We start from the raw sequence: 20169 nt of genomic DNA, 5'->3' as shown, positions 1-20169 counted from the left end.
AATCACCTTGAACCACCATCTATCTTTCTCTCGTTTTAATTATGGGTCGAACAAACTGAAGGAACCATCGCACCACCTTCGTGAACTACCACAGCCTAAACACCCTCTCCATCTATCTCTATTCTTCTTTGTGAACTCATCATCACCACCATGAAATCACCTCACCACTTATCAAACAACTTATATAATTCTGTCTTTTATTTTTGTCTGTCAAACCATCTTTGTTTCTATTCGGTGGAAAGCCATAACACAAAACCCACTTGTTTCTTGATGATGTTGTTGACAAACGAAACCATCAAGAACAAAACGAACTCCACCCTCACTATAACCACAACTACCATCATTGATCACCCTTGAATCACCACTCCACCACCTTACAACCATCAACAAACCATTAACATGAAGCTGCTATAGTGTCATTGCTTTCTGTATTGGAACGAAACCAAACCCAGTCGCTACTTTTGATTTTCTGTATTTTTCTTCTGTTTCTTCGCTACTACTACACCCTTTTGATGACGACTACAGCTTCCATTCACCTTCTGTTTCTTTCTAACGATATTAATGTTGGTAATTAATGGTGATAACGAATAAAGATGATGAAGGTGAGCATAAGTGGAACGGCTACTGTGTTTATCTTTTCCCTTGATTGGCCGACACCCCTTAACAAATTACCCCCACTTATTTGTAAAGAACATAAAATCGGTTTGTTGTTGGTCCACGTGTGTTTCTTTTAAAAATTGTTTCTGGAGCCGTATACATATTCTATGGTTGGGCCGAGATCCAAGCTTTCTGTTGGGCCTTTATAATTAGAATTGCAATTTGGGCCGTGATTTGTTGTTGGGCCGAATTTTAGAGGAAGAAGAAGAGGGACTGACAATTACATACATTATATAGTAGCAATTCGGGGTTAATTCAGAAAAATGAGGTAGAGCAGGTGGTCTGGGAGGGTTTATGGGTTTAACGAGAGGTCTTGGGTTCAAACCCGGACTTGGGCATTTTTTTTAGGACTACTTCTTTGAGGTAGTTTACTTATACTCATTTTTATTATTATTATTATTATTAGTTTTATCATTATTAATATTATTATCATTATTTTATTATTATTATTATTATTATTATTATTATTATTATTATTATTATTATTATTATTATTTTTACAAACAGAAGAGATTTATATAAAAATATATATTTATTTCATATATTATAAATATACTAAATTCTAATATATTAACTAATATAGTATTATTTATATTAATGTAACATTTATGAAAGTATATACATATAAATATTATAACAAATCATAAAGATTAATATAACTATATATAAGGATATTAATCTATATGTATTATAAAATATATAAATTTAGTTGATTAATATTACAACGTGTTAATATATATACTTGATATAGGTTCATGCAGTGTTGTAAATCTCCCGAGATCTCCTCCGAGATCTCGTTTTTAGAAGGAAACCGAGACGAGATGTTCATCTCCCGAGATTTCTCGGTCAACGAGGTCAAACTTAGTCGAAGGCATGATTTCTCGGATTTTCTTGCTAATTTGTAAGATTTTCTTGTAAAATTCGTAATTTCTAAGATTTTCTTGCTCATTTCTCGGATATTTTAGTAAAATCTCGTAAAAAGTATATAAATATACATATATTTATGTTTTTATGTATATTTTAATAAAAAAAAAACTATAAAGTCAACGTAAGTCAACGTCCGAGATCTCCCCAAGATTATTCCGAGATGCCGAGATCTCCCTAAAAAAGTCCAAATAAGATCTCCCCAAGATCCGAATTCTCCAACCTTGGGTTCGTGAATTCGAGGCCAACCCTGCATTGTTCAGTTCAGTTGAATGAATATTTTTACTACAAAATATTGTATAGTGAGTTTCATTTGCTCCCTATTTAAATGCTTTTGCAATATATATATTTTTGGGACTGAGAATATATGCGCTGCTTTTATAAATGTTTTACGAAATAGACACAAGTAATCGAAACTACATTCTGTGGTTGGATTATCGAAATTGAATATCACCCTTTTGCTTGGTAACCTAAGAATTAGTGAACGCCACTAATTGACGCGAATCCTGAAGATAGATCTATGGGCCTAACAAACCCCATCCAGGTTATGGATGCTTTAGTACTTCGATTTTATATACAGATGAGTGTACCTGTATATTTGAGGATATTCTATATGCATTTGTTAATGACGGTTACCAGGTGTTCACCATATGAATGATTTTTATACAGATGAGTGTTCCTGTATTATAATTTTTGCAGATGAGTGTTCCTGCAGTTAACTATGAAAATTAAATCTTGTGGTCTATTAAAATGATGGAAATGAATATTGATTATGATAAACTAATGAACTCACCAACCTTTTAGTTGACACTTTTAAGCATGTTTATTCTCAGGTATGAAAGAAATCTTCCGCTGTGCATTTGCTCATTTTAGAGATATTACTTGGAGTCATTCATGACATATTTCAAAAGACATTGCATTCGAGTCATTGAGTTCATCAAGACTATTATTAAGTCAATTATAGTTGGATATATTATGAAATGGTATGCATGCCGTCAACTTTTGATGTAATGAAAGTTTGTCTTTTAAAAACGAATGCAATGTTTGTAAAATGTATCATATAGAGGTCAAGTACCTCGCAATGAAATCAACTATTGTGAATCGTTTATAATCGCTATGAACGGGGCGTTAAAGTTGGTATCAGAGCGGTGGTCTTATCGAACTAGGTCTTGCATTAGTGTGTCTAACTGATAGTTGTTAAGATGCATTAGTGAGTCTGGACTTCGACCGTGTCTGCATGTCAAAATTTTTGCTTATCATTTCTTATCGGAAATTACCTGCTTATCATTCTCAGTCTAGACACATCTTACTGCATTGATTGCATGAATAGTGTATAGACAAAATTCATATCTTAGCATATCTGCAAATTCATATCTTAGCGTATCTGTTACTGTAAACTTTGCCTGACATATTCCGTAAATTCCTCCGTAATCTACAAAATTTTTTGTTCTATGTATATTGATATTCTATGTAATTTGAATACCATCCGATAGCCGGAAGTCATTTCATATCGAAAAATCCTTTATTCAATCGTATGAAATGGAACTCGCCACCAGTTCAAGTCCCTCGGATTCCGATATGGAGTTTCACTCGAGTTCCGAAAGCAGTGTGACCGGAATGGATCAACCAAGTAGCCATCATCCATTCTGGATGAATTGGGGATGGATTCGTAGTCGACTTAATCAATGGAGATGCGAAAAAGGCGATCCCTTCCACCAACAGAATTCACCTCTTGGCGATGAACCTGAAGCACTTACCGGCGAACCATTTCGAAACACCATTTTCACAATCATTTTCTGAATATCTCTCCATGATTATATAATATCTCAAATTCTAGATCTTATTCATCCGCTCGTTTTGACCGACAATCATCCCGGAATAATGGAAGAAGTCAACGAGCTTCACGCTCGAGTAATCAATTTAGAAAATATGGTGCAAAACTTACCAGTTTCAGCAATATCACTGGCACCAACAGTACCACCAACAACCCAATTTCAACATCACATGCCTCAACATCTCATTCTGTACCTCGAGTATAATCATCGCTCTACATGACGTTCTACATCATTTATCTTCGTTCGACATGATGGTTATGTAACCTCTAATGTTTTAGAGATTATGTACTCTAGTTCTAACTCTAAACAAAATGAGTTTAATATCATATTAACTCATTAAATCCATGATTACATCTGAAGAAAATATATATGTATATATGTTTTCATAAAGATTGTAATTAAAAATTCTTTTTTACAAACTGTTAATGGTAAAAATATTTTAACGGGTAGGTAATACCCGAGGAATATTTAGATTTCACATTAATAAGTTACACTGTACATTCTTCGAATCTGATTCAACAGTCATTTACTATCCTACTTACAACCACCGATATACGTATCCGTTCACCGCAGAATAACTATTTTATTCAATTTCATATTTTGATTTTGACCTATCAGAATCCAACAAATGGCATAATGAAGAAAACATTGGACAAAAAAATTGTTAGAAACAAATAAATTAACTATGAGAAATTTTGTTAAGAATCCACGCTAACAAAATGCTAGCTAAATGTTCCTAGCTAACTGTTAATTCCTTATTACATTTATCGCAATTTATTTATCGCAATTCTCGCAATTTTATTTATCGTCATTTAAATTCTGTTATTTATTTTACGCAATTTATTTATCGTCATTTAAATACTGTTATTTACGCATTTAAATATCGGGACACATATACAAAGTTTTGACATATCATATCGATGTCATCTATATATATTATTTGGAATAACCATAGACACTCTATATGTGGTAATGATCGAGTTAGCTATACAGGGTTGAGGTTGATTCTCAAATAATATATATACTTTGAGTTGTGATCGAGTCTGAGACTTGTATACAATGGGTCATGATACGTATTAATTAATTCGAATATTATATATTAAACTATATGTGAATTATTGAATTACTAACTGTGGACTACTAACTGTGGACTACCAACATTGGACAATTAAAATGAATTAAAATATTGATTATAACATATGAAACTAAACAATTCTTCAAGCTTGCCACTTGATTTCATCTTAAACATCTTTTGTATCTTGACGATTACAATAAGCGTTTAATCATCTAAAAATACAATTCTCTTGAAACCACCTCAGATTGATAACCGATGATTCAGATATAGTAGCATTAAATGCTGATGAAGCAGTAAAACTATAGATGGTCTTAATGGTCAAAAATTTGATGATAAAGAAGGGAGCGTTGGAACACTCAGTAGAAAATTTAATATTGGAAAACGGATTATGCAAAACTATGAAGGAGACCGAGGACAAATACGAGGACCAAACCCTATATTCAAAGAATCCAGATAATTCTGTATCCAATGAAATCTTTAGAGAATATCTTGCTCCATACTCATGTTAAATCTTGTGGAAAATCTTTCTTCATCAACCTTTGATCTTAGAAATTCTGAAAATATTATCATAAATATCTTCGATATTTCTGAGGATATTTTCACAAATATTCTTGTCCGAAATTATTTAGCTCTTCGTGCTATCTATGTTACATCATAAAAGAAACTGTTTTAGTTTCTAAATTCTATAACCTTCGAGTTTAAATTATGAATGTTTCTGGAGTAGTGTTGAGAATTGAAGCATGAGTTAGTATAATATAATGACGTCAGGCCAACGTGGTTATATTACAGTAAGTCATCCTGAATTTCTAATGGAACGTGATGATGGTTCACAGACCTTACCGTCATTATGTACCATGTTACATAACTCTTTTATTCTAATTAACCTCTAAAAATATCAAGAAAATATATTCTTGATAGTTCTATCTTTTCCCATGAATTCTGGTAATTTAACAAGTCAAATCGTGTAATTACATTTCTTTCTGCTTAGCATATTATAATCATTCAAAACTCCATAACTACGAATTCTGGATCATTATTCGCTTTACTTAAAGTCGAGAAGAGAAAACGGAAGCATGGAGCTTCGAAATATAAATAGGAGTATAAATCACAGCAAATAGAAGAGATCGTTAACCGTGGATGTCAATAATTATGGAAAGACAGATGCAAGGAAGAATTATGAAAACCACTACCCCAAGAGCGAAGTAGAAGTAAACAGATTCCTCCGGTGGGAGTTGGAATAAAATGATGATTGTTGCGATAGTTAATATAATGTCAAGAACCAGAACCGGATTTAACATTTTCAAAGATCTGTTGGGAGTATGAATTGAAGAAGAAAGTATAGGAGTGGTGAAAATAATGAAACGGGAGAAGTGAATTTATTGTGAAATATCAGAAGTAGCAATCGGGGCAGATTACCACATTTAATTAAAAAGATCCTAATTTCCTTGTTCATCGAAGAATCAAATCCTATATAGATTTCAAAGATTTTCTTTAATTTCCTTGAATCCCGGAAATCAACCTTGACTACGTCAGAAGAAAAGATGAAACTTTATTACCTCATTTCACTCTTTTGTAATAGCTTCACCTATCACCTATACTCTTCGAGTAATCGAATTGTTTTATCTATATTACTAAATAGTGATAAAACTCTATTTATCAGCTCATATTCGTCATGAAAACATTTTTATTGTTAGCTATGACGACCACATTCAAATTTCGGGACGAAATTTCTTTAACGGGTAGGTACTGTGACGACCCTGAAATTTCCGACCAAATTTAAACTTAATCTTTATATGTTTTCGACACGATAAGCAAAATCTGTAATGTTGAGTCTCAAAATTTTTGAATTGTTTTCTTGCATTCATTTAACTTCGACCATTTCCGACGATTCACGAACAATTAATTGTAAATAGATATGTGTGTGTGTGTGTGTGTGTGTGTGTGTGTATATATATATATATATATAATTGAAAATAAAATTTGAAATGTTATATGTTGTTGATAGTAAAATTAATTATGTAAAATAAAATAAAAATATAATAAATATTATTTAAAACATATCTATAAATAAAGTATATTAAATACATATTTTGTAATTTCTAATCTATTTAGTAAACGACGGTAACACTCAAGTGTCATTCGATTGATAGTAAACGAGTTAAAAAGGAATTTATGTGATTTTAAAATAAACGATGATCCGAAAATGAGTTCTATAAATTTTAGGCTTACTAAAAATGTATTTAGGATCTAGTTATTAAATTTTAACACTTTTTATATTTTACCCAGAAATGAGAGGGACAATTGATGTAATTTTTATTTAATAAATTAATGGTTGAATTTTATACCATAATGACCAAAATAAATAAATATAGTTAATTTAAAAATATGGGATTTTTTTGAGAACTTTTATCCGCCACTAATTACCAACGGAATACGAAATAATAGTCCGTGAAAACTGTCGGCAGAATAATTCTTCAATCATGGCTGCTCACTATTTCCTGTTTCAATATCATCCGCATGTGTTATAGAATTGTGATTATATTATTAATTACTATTAATTATTATTATTATTATTATTATTATTATTATTATTATTATTATTATTATTATTATTATTATTATTATTATTATTATTATTATTATTATTATTATTATTATTATTAATATTATATTTCATATTTCTAATCTATATATAATACAAGGTTTCATGTAAATCAACACAACTCTTGCATTCCTTCTTCCATTTTTTTTCTTGTTGTCCGAGAACCACCCACTAAACCCATGACCACCTTTCGAGTCACAATACCACCATCTAACCATCACCTTTGATCCCTACGAGCTTCTACTTGATTTGTTGATCAACCCTCATCCAAACCGAAACCCAGTTGGGTGTTCTTATTACTCGAACCATTGTTATTGCTCAACAAGGAAACCACCCTGTGTTTCCACTTCGGGCTCCTCAATCACCAACACAACACCACAAACATCAACCATCATGGTCACCATCAAAACAACCAACTACTACTCGACTACTATTTCCTATTTCTGTCTGTTGGATATTTCTGTTCCTAATCGATCACTTTTGAAACCCAACCACTATCATCATGTTCAGTGACTACCACTAACAAACTGTCCCATGTTTCTGTTATTCTAACATGAAAACCGAAACCAACATCACCTTTGATCAAGCCTACTATTCCAGTTATGTACATCATCCCTACCCATGATCACCATTACCAAACCATCATACAACCACCACCAGTTATCATCATAACACCACCACACCATCGTTGCTTGTTTTATGTTTTAATTCAAAACCCATCGTTACCACCCTTCATCCACCTCACTTCCACCACCGTACCACCACCCTAGTAATCTCATCCGGTAATAAAAAAACCGTCTAAACCCACCACCATTAAACATCACAACCTTGCAACAATCACCTTGAACCACCATCTATCTTTCTCTCGTTTTAATTATGGGTCGAACAAACTGAAGGAACCATCGCACCACCTTCGTGAACTATCACAGCCTAAACACCCTCTCCATCTCTCTCTCTATTCTTCTTTGTGAACTCATCATCACCACCATGAAATCACCTCACCACTTATCAAACAAATTATATAATTCTGTCTTTTATTTTTTTCTGTCGAACCATCTTTGTTTCTATTTGGTGGAAAGCCATAACACAAAACCCACTTGTTTCTTGATGATGTTGTCGACAAACGAAACCATCAAGAACACAACGAACTCCACCCTCACTATAACCACAACCGCCATCATTGATCACCCTTGAATCACCACTCCACCACCTTACAACCATCATCAAACCATTAACAAGAAGCTGCTACGGTGTCATTATTTTCTGTATTAGAACGAAACCAAACCCAGTCGCTACTTTTGATTTTCTGTATTTTTCTTCTGTTTCTTCGCTACTACTACACCCTTTTGATGATGACTACAGCTTCCATTCACCTTTTGTTTCTTTCTAACGATATTAATGTTGGTAATTAATGGTGATAACGAATAAAGATGATGAAGGTGAGCATAAGTGGAACGGCTACTGTGTTTATCTTTTCCCTTGATTGGCCGACACCCCTGAACAAGTTACCCCCACTTGTTTGTAAATAACATAAAATCGGTTTGTTGTTGGTCCACATGTGTTTCTTTTAAAAATTGTTTATGGAGCCGTATACATATTCTATGGTTGGGCCGAGATCCAAGCTTTCTGTTGGGCTTTTATAATTAGAATTGAAATTTGGGCCGTGATTTGTTGTTGGGCCGAATTTTAGAGGAAGGTAGGATTAACTGAGCTCAATTGTGCTGGTAGATCCAAACGGTAAGCAACGGGTCCAACACGTTCCAAGATTTCAAAAGGACCAATGTATCGTGGGTTCAACTTTCCACGATTTCCAAAACGAATCACACCTTTCCAAGGTGCAACCTTCAACATTACACGGTCGCCCACGTTGAATTCAAAGTTCTTACGTTTAAGATCGGCATAACTCTTTTGACGATCGCGGGTAGTCTTAAGTCTAGCTTGAATCTGAGCAATCTTCTCCGTCGTTTCATGGACTACCTCGGGTCCGGTGATTTGATTTTCGCCTACTTCGGCCCAACAAATAGGAGATCGGCACTTGCGGCCATACAACGCTTCAAAAGGTGCGGCATTAATGCTCGAGTGATAACTGTTGTTGTACGAGAATTCGGCTAACGGCAAATGCCTTTCCCAGGCCGTTCCGAAATCAATGACACATGCACGCAACATGTCTTCCAATGTCTGAATCGTTCGTTCACTTTGCCCGTCGATCTGTGGGTGATAATCAGTACTCATGTTGAGACGGGTTCCCATGGCTTCTTGTAAAGAACGCCAAAATCTAGAAGCAAAACGGGGATCGCGATCTGAGATGATCGATAACGGTACACCATGATGAGATACAACTTCTTTGATGTATAATTGAGCAAGTCTCTCCATCGTATCCGTTTCCTTCATAGCCAAGAAGTGTGCAGATTTGGTAAGACGGTCAACGATAACCCAGATGGTATCGTATCCGCCCACCGTCTTTGGTAGCTTGGTGATGAAATCCATTGTGATCCTTTCCCACTTCCATTGCGGGATTTCCGGCTATTGAAGTAACCCAGAAGGTCTCTGATGCTCGGCCTTAACTTTCGAGAAAGTTAAACACTTACCAACATAGGTTGCAACGTCTTTCTTAAGATTCGGCCACCAATACTGTTCTTTAAGGTCGTGGTACATCTTGCCTGCACCGGGGTGAATTGAATATCTCGATTTGTGTGCTTCATCAAGTATAAGGTTCCGTAGATCTCCATAACAAGGTACCCAAATTCTTTCGACATAACATCGGAGTCCAGACTCCCTAACCTTGAATCGAGAGACAAGTATGTTCAAATGTTCATGAGATATATTCTCCTCCTTGAGAGCCTCATCTTGGGCTACTCGGATCTGACTGTTGAGGTTCGAATGGATGGTGATGTTCAGAGCCCTAACACGAAGAGGTGTCGTCCTCTCCTTTCGGCTTAAAGCGTCAGCTATAACATTGGCCTTGCCAGGATGATAGCGAAGTTCACAATCGTAGTCGTTTAGCGTCTCGATCCATCAATGCTGTCTCATATTCAGTTGTTTCTGATCGAAGATGTGCTGGAGACTCTTGTGATCGGTGAAAATAGTGCTCTTAGTTCCATACAAATAATGTCTCCATAATTTGAGCGCAAAGACAACGGCTCCAAGTTCAAGATCGTGAGTAGTGTAGTTCCGTTCATGAATCTTTAGTTGACGAGAAGCATAGGCGATAACCTTTGATCTTTGCATCAGTACACAACCAAAACCACTTTTCGAAGCATCGCAATAAACGACAAAATTGTTATTGCCTTCAGGAAGTGATAGGATAGGTGCGGTGGTTAACTTCTTCTTCAAAGTTTGGAATGCTGATTCATGTGCGGGTCCCCAAATGAACTTCTTGCCCTTGTGAGTCAGCGCGATCAAAGGACGCGCAATCAGAGAAAATCCTTCAATGAACCTTCGGTAGTAACCGGCGAGACCTAGGAATTGTTGAATATGAGTCGGAGTAGTGGGGGTCTCCCATTTGCTGATAGCTTCAATCTTGGCGGGGTTAACTTTGATACCCTGGTCGCTCACAACATGACCCAGAAATTGGACTTCCTTCAACCAAAATTCACACTTGGAAAATTTCGCATACAGTTGCTCTTGCCTCAAGAGTTCAAGTACTAGCCGGAGGTGTTGCTCATGATCTTCTTCGCTCTTAGAGTAGATGAGGATATCATCTATGAAGACGATAACAAACTTATCCGGGTATGGCTTGCAGACACGATTCATGAGGTCCATGAACACGGCAGGTGCATTGGTTAACCCGAATGGCATCACGAGAAACTCATAATGACCATAACGGGTTCTGAATGCAGTCTTCATTACATCACTTTCTTTTACCCTCAACTGGTGATAACCGGATCGTAAATCGATCTTAGAGTAAACGCTCGATCCTTGAAGTTGATCAAAAAGATCATCAATTCGTGGAAGAGGATACCGATTCTTGATCGTCAATTTGTTGAGTTCACGGTAGTCTTCTTCACAAACAACACAGGTGCGCCCCAAGGCGAGAAACTTGGTTGGATAAATCCACGGTCTAATAGCTCTTGTAGTTGACTCTGTAATTCTTGCATCTCGGAAGGTGCGAGTCTATAAGGTACGCGAGCTACAGGTGCTGCTCCTGGCACTAAATCAATCTGAAACTCTACTGCTCTCGGCGGCGGTAATCCAGGCAATTCTTCAGGGAAGACATCGAAAAATTCGTTCACAATTCGAACGTCGTTCACGCTCTTCACCTCAGTTTCTACTGTTTTCACATGCGCTAGGACAGCAAGACGTCCCTTCTTCATAATCTTTTGCGCTTTCACGCAACTAATGAGGTTCAGCTTCGAGGTACATCTCTCTCCGTAGATGATCAGTGGCTCACCGTCTCCTTGTGGTATACGAAGAGCTTTATCTCCACAGATAATATCGGCCCTTATCTTCCTCAACCAATCCATACTGACAATCACGTCAAAACTTCCCAATTTGATGGGTATCAAATCAATTTCGAAATCTGTACCAGCTATGTTGATAATAGCTCCTCGACTAATTTGGTCAACTTTCTCAAGTTTTCCATTGGCGACCTCGACAAGCATACTCTCTTTTAACGGGACTAACGACCAATTAATCTTATCGCAAAAATGTCTACATACATGACTTCTATCGGCACCAGTATCAAATAAGATAGAAGCTAATAGATTGTTGATAGTGAATATACCTGTCACCAAGTCGGGGTTTTCTCGGGTGTCCCTTGCATTAACGTTGAAAGCTCTACCATGGGGTGGTCCGCCGTCTTTTCTTTTGTTGGGGCACGCATTTCTGAAATGGCCCGTTTGTCCGCATTCGTAGCACTTTTTCGGTCCATTGGTGTTCGCCTTCACATTCAAAGTGGTGACCTTGCAGTCCTTCCCGATATGCCCAGTCCGTTGGCACTTTTCACAAACAATGTTACAATATCCAGTATGGTGCTTGTAGCACCACTTGCATTGTGGTAAGGTTCCTTTGTAGTTCGGGTTCGTGTTGGTGTTTGGATTGGGATTTCCACCGTTGTTGTTTCCCCTAAAACCCTCATGTCGTTTTGCCGGGTTTTGATCATAGTTCTTCCCCTGTTGTTGTTGTTGTTGTTGTTGTTGTTGTTGTTGTGGTTATCCCATTTGCATTTCTCACTACCACCCACTTCAGACTTAGCCTTCTCCGGTTCATCGATGATTATTTGATTCATTAAAGTATGCGCCATGCGCATCGCTTTCGGGACATTTGGTGGCTTGGATGAGGTGACGTTTCCTTTAATGCTCTTAGGAAGTCCTCAGAAGTACCTTTCCATTCGCTTGAATTCCGGGGTGACCATTGTCGGACACATCAGGGCTAGTTCCAAAAATCTCCTGTTGTAACCATCAAGGTCGTTCCCAACGGCCTTTAACTGCATGAATTCCATCTCCATCTTCTGGATTTCGGTCCTAGGGCAATATTCCTCAATCAGGGCCCCCTTGAACTCCTCCCATGGAGTAGCAAATGCCTCATCGATACCTTTTACTTGAGCCAACGTGTTCCACCACGTTAGTGCGCCGTCAGATAGCGTGCACGAAGCAAACTTAGTCTTATTCTCCTCTGAACAGTTGCTGACTCAGAACATAGATTCAAGTTTTTCAAACCATCTAGTGAGACCAACCGGCCCCTCCGTTCCATTAAAGCTATGAGGTTTGCAGCTCTGAAACTCTTTGTACGTGCACCCATTACGAATGGGTTGAATAACCGGTGGCAGTGGCGGTGGAGCTTGGGGTTGCATTTCCGCAATGGCTGCGGCTACCCTTTCGGCAATCATCTCCTCGATTTGGGCGGTGGTAGGTGTTGATCGTCCGTTGGCCATGGTGTTCTAAACAAAAATTTTGACTCAAGTCAAAATCCAGCATTCAAATAGTAATAATACAGTATATGGTAACCAACATGGAATCAACACATCACATGTTTATTAAATAATGCATCTAGGTACAAATACCACAGAATCATACAGTAACGTAAATAGAACATCGTGCAAGAATTAAATAACGCAAAGTCCCATTAATAATAATAAGTTGCATACATCTGAATAAGTTCGTACAATACATAAATGAAATATAAAACTACAACTAGATTACATAATGAAATCTAAATACAAAAGCCCTACGGTGAAGGTGGGTGTAGGATGTCCATAACATGGGACATCTGGTCCTCTAGCTCAGCTACCCAAGCACGGAGGGTTTCCACCTCCCTTGTCAATTCCTCGACAGTGGGAGCTGCTGGGGCGGGTGGTGCTGGTGGTGCAGGTGGTGCAGGTGGTGCCGGTGGTGCAGAGGGTCCGACTCCAGACGTAGAGGCTGCAAGGCGGTAAGGCTTACGGATGAAGGGATCCGCAGGGTACGGCACAAGCCGCTTACGGGCGGTAACCCTACGACGCCGACCAAACGCGTCGGTGAAGGCTCGTCCTCCGTTGATCCCCGGAATGATGGTACCGTCGAAGCGATACCACTTCTTCGGCGGGGTGGAGGGTGGCTGAACAGGTGCATCAGGGTCCTCCTCGTCGGAGTCATCGTCACTCGAGTCGTCTGTGGATGAGTCATCGGATGAAGAATCAGCGGATGATGAGTCGTCCGAATCATGTGGTGGCGACTGCATGGGCGGCCCTCCTTGGGCGGCTATCATCTGTCGGTAACGGGCGGGTCCGATCGGAATGAGACGTCCATCAGGGGCGCGTCGGCACCAATGGCGATACCGGTTACGGAATGGACCTTCCCCGAATTCTGCGAGAATCACAATCTCACCGGAGCGGGGCTGTGACACCGAGGGTCCGGGGGCAGATGGAGCTGGAATCTCCGGAGGGTCCTGGGTTCCGTTAGAAGTAACCACTGGGGCAGGCGCATGGCTGCTAGCTCCGAAAGATGAAGCGCCGGTGTCACTAGTAGGCAACGGGATCGGTGTGTTGGCAGCAGCAGTAGGTGGGGTGGCTGACTAGTCTGAATTGCCCAAAATGATAGCAGGTGGAATATCCGACATCTGAACAAGGAAAAATAAATTTTCCATGTCAGTAAGTCATAAAGCAAGCACGTATTAGGCTAACAGTCTAAATCATGTATGACAGTAAATAGCATGGCAATAACAGCAAATCGTATGAAAGTAGCATGCAATTGAAAGCAAGTAATATCATGCAGTAGTGAAATCATGTAGTAGCATACGGCATATAGTAGTAAAAGTAAGCAGCAGCATGCAGTAAGTTCAGCGGAAATAAGTAAACTAGCAAGTTGTAGATTAGTCCTATCAGTGAATCCTACTCGGGTCGGTCTTAGACTCACTAATGCAACCTAATTCCCTACAACCAATGCTCTGATACCAAATGTGATGCCCCGTAAAAAACCATCGTGTACGAATCATCAACAACAGGATCATTACAAGGTCAAACACTATATGCGTTTTCAAAACAAGTTTGCATTCAAGATAAAAGGTGACGTCATAACTAACGTCAAATGTTTTACATCAAACGTCTGCTTCTATGAACGGAAGCAAAGATAATAGTACGTGACCCTCAGGTCGTTACAAATCATAGTTCAAAAGTATTAAAGTTTATGAAAGCAAGATAACGTTCATGCAGTGACATCTCTAAAGCAACGGGTGTCTACAACAAGACTAGTACACAGCGGAAGCAACCTTAAGCACCTGAGAAAAATATGCTTAAAAATGTCAACACAAAGGTTGGTGAGCTATAGTTTAAGTATAACAGTATGTAAGGTAGGCCACGAGATTTCAGTGCTACAAAGAGCGTTTCAAAACAGTATGATAAAGTATATGTTTAACCGTTGGCACTTGGTAACTAACTTAACGTTTATACCCCCTGAAAGTACACTTGGCAAGTGCGTATGTTTACAAAGTATTAAACACTCGTTAAATGCTAACGCTACTAGCTCGAGTGGGGATGTCAAACCCTATGGATCCATATCTAAGATTCGCGTTCACCGGTTCAAAAACCAATGACTAAACGTTACCGAGCTAAAGGGAATGTTTCTGCCGTTATATAACCCACACATATATAAAGTTTAAGTACTCGTTCCTAGTATGTAAAACATAAAATCCGCATGTATTCTCAGTTCCCAAAATAAGTTAAAGTAAAAAGGGAATGCTATAACTCACAATGATAAAGTAGCGGTAAAGTCGAGTCGGGAAATAAGCAAGTACGTAGGTTCGGAAAGTCCTCAACCTAAGTCAAATAGTAATAAGTCAGTAAATCATCCCAATAGGTTTAAAAGTATGTAAATTAGGTCTTAAAGGACATCATCATTCATCATCAAAACAAAAGGTGTAAAGTAAGTTTCGTTCATGGAAAGAGTTTAAAACAAAGGCTGAGTTCTGTCAGTCACCACGGCCTCCATACCTATTGAAATAGGGTGAGACCAGTGGCCATGGCTCGGTATATGAGTCCTTTAAGTGTGATAAAAATCCCAGAAGCAAACTCGTCTTCGTTTGACCTTGGAGACGGTCTAAGTACGAGTAGGTCAGAATTTTCAGCACAACGTTAAAAGGGCATAGGGATGATCGGAGGACCGTAAATCCTAAACCGTAACTCGGATTAAGACGAGTCCTAAATGAAAAATTATCTAATCGAACAGAGCTATCTGAAAATAATCTTTACAGTAGCTCAGGTCATACGGGTCAGACACAGAAACAGTAAAACAGTAGGTTCCGGTGGGTTCTTGGGTTCGATGCTTATCACGGTTCTCATCCTTGATGCATATAGCTTCAAGTGTACAACTTGTTGATGTGTTTGCATCATCTTAACCAATGTTTCACCATCATAAAACTTGTGCAAGTCCAAGACATGTAGCACAACTCATTTAAGTATTGCAAGTGTTTTGATGAACCAAAGTTACATCAAAGTCTTAGATCCGACACATACATGAACTATAAAAGTAATATTAACCAAGTTTTGACTATTATGACACAAGTGTAGTTCTAAGACATGTAGCACAACTCACTTAAGAGTTGTATGAATTTTGATGAACCAAAGTTACATCAAGGTCTTAGATCTAACACATACATGAACTTTAAAACTAATATTAAGTTACAACTTGAAAATAAACTTATAAAATCAAGATCTTAAGTTGTAGAACATAGTTCTTAGTTAGATCTTGAAGATCCTAGACCCAAAAGTCTAGATCTAACATAAGTGTACCAAGTTATAATTAAAGAAAGCTTACTTACATGTTCTTGAACTATTTAAAGTTAACTTTTAGTTCAAGATTAATGAGATCAAAGTTAACTAGTAACACTTGACCAATCTTAACCAACAAACATGAATTTAAAGTGCATAATATAAATAAACAAGCTAAGTAAACAAGTAACTAGTTCATGGGTTGTTCATACTTTAAAGGTTCAAACCAAAGTTTGATCTTTAAGAATGTAAACTTTAAGTTTACAAACATGACTTACAAGTAATGATTTACAACCATGAACTTACAATCTTTTTAAAACAATAAATGTAGAACATAACTAGTAAGTTAGTTCTTGTGTGTTCTTGTTAATACAAGATAATATGGAGAATCAAACTAAAGAGTTTGATTCTTGTAACATGTAAGTAAGTAACAAACAAAGTAAACAACTACAACTAACAAATACAAGTAATTAAACAACATCAAAGAACAAAAGATGATGATGATATGAGATGTAATATAAATCGGTTTTAGATGAAGAAAAAGAGAGGAAAAAGTCTCATGTTACTTACAAGAAAGAGAGCAAAATGAGAGAAAAATGTGAAGTGAAAAGAAGTGTGTGAAAAGTGAATGAAGTAAGATGAGAATACTAGTAGCTAAGATAACAAAATTTGAAACAAAAAAAGCACTTCCAAGGCCATAAAGGCCACGGCCTGCATTAAAAAAAGAAGTGAAATGTCTACTAGGTTCTTGCATGTAATTGACTAAAAAGATGGTTATTAGAGGGTGCATGCATGGGAAGAACAAGTAACAAGATTCTTTACTAAGTTAAGTCTTCTAGTTTAGTTCCAAGTATTACTTACATGAATTAGTGGGCTAACTAGTTCATTAAAGAAGTAGGGTGGGCTCTTTAAGTCCATTAACACTAATAAAAGCCCAAGTTCCATTAATTAACAAATTGATCCAACAAAAGCCCAAGTAATTAACTAGTATCCATAGTTAGTTAGAATGATTAATAAAACTTAATCATGAATGTAAATAATACTCAAAAATATTATTCGTGTAATGTACGTGTGTCACAAAGACGTTTCTGGCATTTAAAGTCAAGTATGATCAATCATGGTAACAAGTAAATGTAATAACATACATTCGTTAAATCACAAGTATTAATAATAATAATTATTAATAAATAAACGTTGGAAAAACCAGGGTCGTTACAAAAATAACCAACTACTACTCGACTACTATTTCCTATTTCTATCTGTTGGATATTTCTGTTCCTAATCGATCACTTTTGAAACCCAAACACTATCATCATGTTCAATGACTACCACTAACAAACTGTCCCATGTTTCTGTTATTCTAACGTGAAAACCGAAACCAACATCACCTTTGATCAAGCCTACTATTCCAGTTATGTTCTTCATCCCTACCCATGATCACCATTACCAAACCATCATACAACCACCACCGGTTATCACCATAACACCACCACACCATCGTTGCTTGTTTTATGTTTTAATTCAAAACCCATCGTTACCACCCTTCATCCACCTCACTTCCACCACTTTACCACCACCCTAGTAATCTCATCCGGTAATCAAAAACCGTCTAAACCCACCACCATTAAACATCACAACCTTGCAACAATCACCTTGAACCACCATCTATCTTTCTCTCGTTTTAATTATGGGTCGAACAAACTGAAGGAACCATCGCACCACCTTCGTGAACTACCACAGCCTAAACACCCTCTCCATCTATCTCTATTCTTCTTTGTGAACTCATCATCACCACCATGAAATCACCTCACCACTTATCAAACAACTTATATAATTCTGTCTTTTATTTTTGTCTGTCGAACCATCTTTGTTTCTATTCGGTGGAAAGCCATAACACAAAACCCACTTGTTTCTTGATGATGTTGTTGACAAACGAAACCATCAAGAACAAAACGAACTCCACCCTCACTATAACCACAACTACCATCATTGATCACCCTTGAATCACCACTCCACCACCTTACAACCATCAACAAACCATTAACATGAAGCTGCTATAGTGTCATTGTTTTCTGTATTGGAACGAAACCAAACCCAGTCGCTACTTTTGATTTTCTGTATTTTTCTTCTGTTTCTTCGCTACTACTACACCCTTTTGATGACGACTACAGCTTCCATTCACCTTCTGTTTCTTTCTAACGATATTAATGTTGGTAATTAATGGTGATAACGAATAAAGATGATGAAGGTGAGCATAAGTGGAACGGCTACTGTGTTTATCTTTTCCCTTGATTGGCCGACACCCCTTAACAAATTACCCCCACTTATTTGTAAAGAACATAAAATCGGTTTGTTGTTGGTCCACGTGTGTTTCTTTTAAAAATTGTTTCTGGAGCCGTATACATATTCTATGGTTGGGCCGAGATCCAAGCTTTCTGTTGGGCCTTTATAATTAGAATTGCAATTTGGGCCGTGATTTGTTGTTGGGCCGAATTTTAGAGGAAGAAGAAGAGGGACTGACAATTACATACATTATATAGTAGCAATTCGGGGTTAATTCAGAAAAATGAGGTAGAGCAGGTGGTCTGGGAGGGTTTATGGGTTTAACGAGAGGTCTTGGGTTCAAACCCGGACTTGGGCATTTTTTTTAGGACTACTTCTTTGAGGTAGTTTACTTATACTCATTTTTATTATTATTATTATTATTAGTTTTATCATTATTAATATTATTATCATTATTTTATTATTATTATTATTATTATTATTATTATTATTATTATTATTATTATTATTATTATTATTTTTACAAACAGAAGAGATTTATATAAAAATATATATTTATTTCATATATTATAAATATACTAAATTCTAATATATTAACTAATATAGTATTATTTATATTAATGTAACATTTATGAAAGTATATACATATAAATATTATAACAAATCATAAAGATTAATATAACTATATATAAGGATATTAATCTATATGTATTATAAAATATATAAATTTAGTTGATTAATATTACAACGTGTTAATATATATACTTGATATAGGTTCATGCAGTGTTGTAAATCTCCCGAGATCTCCTCCGAGATCTCGTTTTTAGAAGGAAACCGAGACGAGATGTTCATCTCCCGAGATTTCTCGGTCAACGGGGTTAAACTTAGTCGAAGGCATGATTTCTCGGATTTTCTTGCTAATTTGTAAGATTTTCTTGTAAAATTCGTAATTTCTAAGATTTTCTTGCTCATTTCTCGGATATTTTAGTAAAATCTCGTAAAAAGTATATAAATATACATATATTTATGTTTTTATGTATATTTTAATAAAAAAAAACTATAAAGTCAACGTAAGTCAACGTCCGAGATCTCCCCAAGATTATTCCGAGATGCCGAGATCTCCCTAAAAAAGTCCAAATAAGATCTCCCCAAGATCCGAATTCTCCAACCTTGGGTTCGTGAATTCGAGGCCAACCCTGCATTGTTCAGTTCAGTTGAATGAATATTTTTACTACAAAATATTGTATAGTGAGTTTCATTTGCTCCCTATTTAAATGCTTTTGCAATATATATATTTTTGGGACTGAGAATATATGCGCTGCTTTTATAAATGTTTTACGAAATAGACACAAGTAATCGAAACTACATTCTGTGGTTGGATTATCGAAATTGAATATCACCCTTTTGCTTGGTAACCTAAGAATTAGTGAACGCCACTAATTGACGCGAATCCTGAAGATAGATCTATGGGCCTAACAAACCCCATCCAGGTTATGGATGCTTTAGTACTTCGATTTTATATACAGATGAGTGTACCTGTATATTTGAGGATATTCTATATGCATTTGTTAATGACGGTTACCAGGTGTTCACCATATGAATGATTTTTATA

This window comes from Rutidosis leptorrhynchoides, chromosome 4 (assembly GCF_046630445.1).
Source record: "Rutidosis leptorrhynchoides isolate AG116_Rl617_1_P2 chromosome 4, CSIRO_AGI_Rlap_v1, whole genome shotgun sequence".
Taxonomy (NCBI): Eukaryota; Viridiplantae; Streptophyta; class Magnoliopsida; order Asterales; family Asteraceae; genus Rutidosis; species Rutidosis leptorrhynchoides.
The sequence above is the reverse complement of the archived record's forward strand: the minus strand, read 5'-3'. Positions refer to the sequence as shown.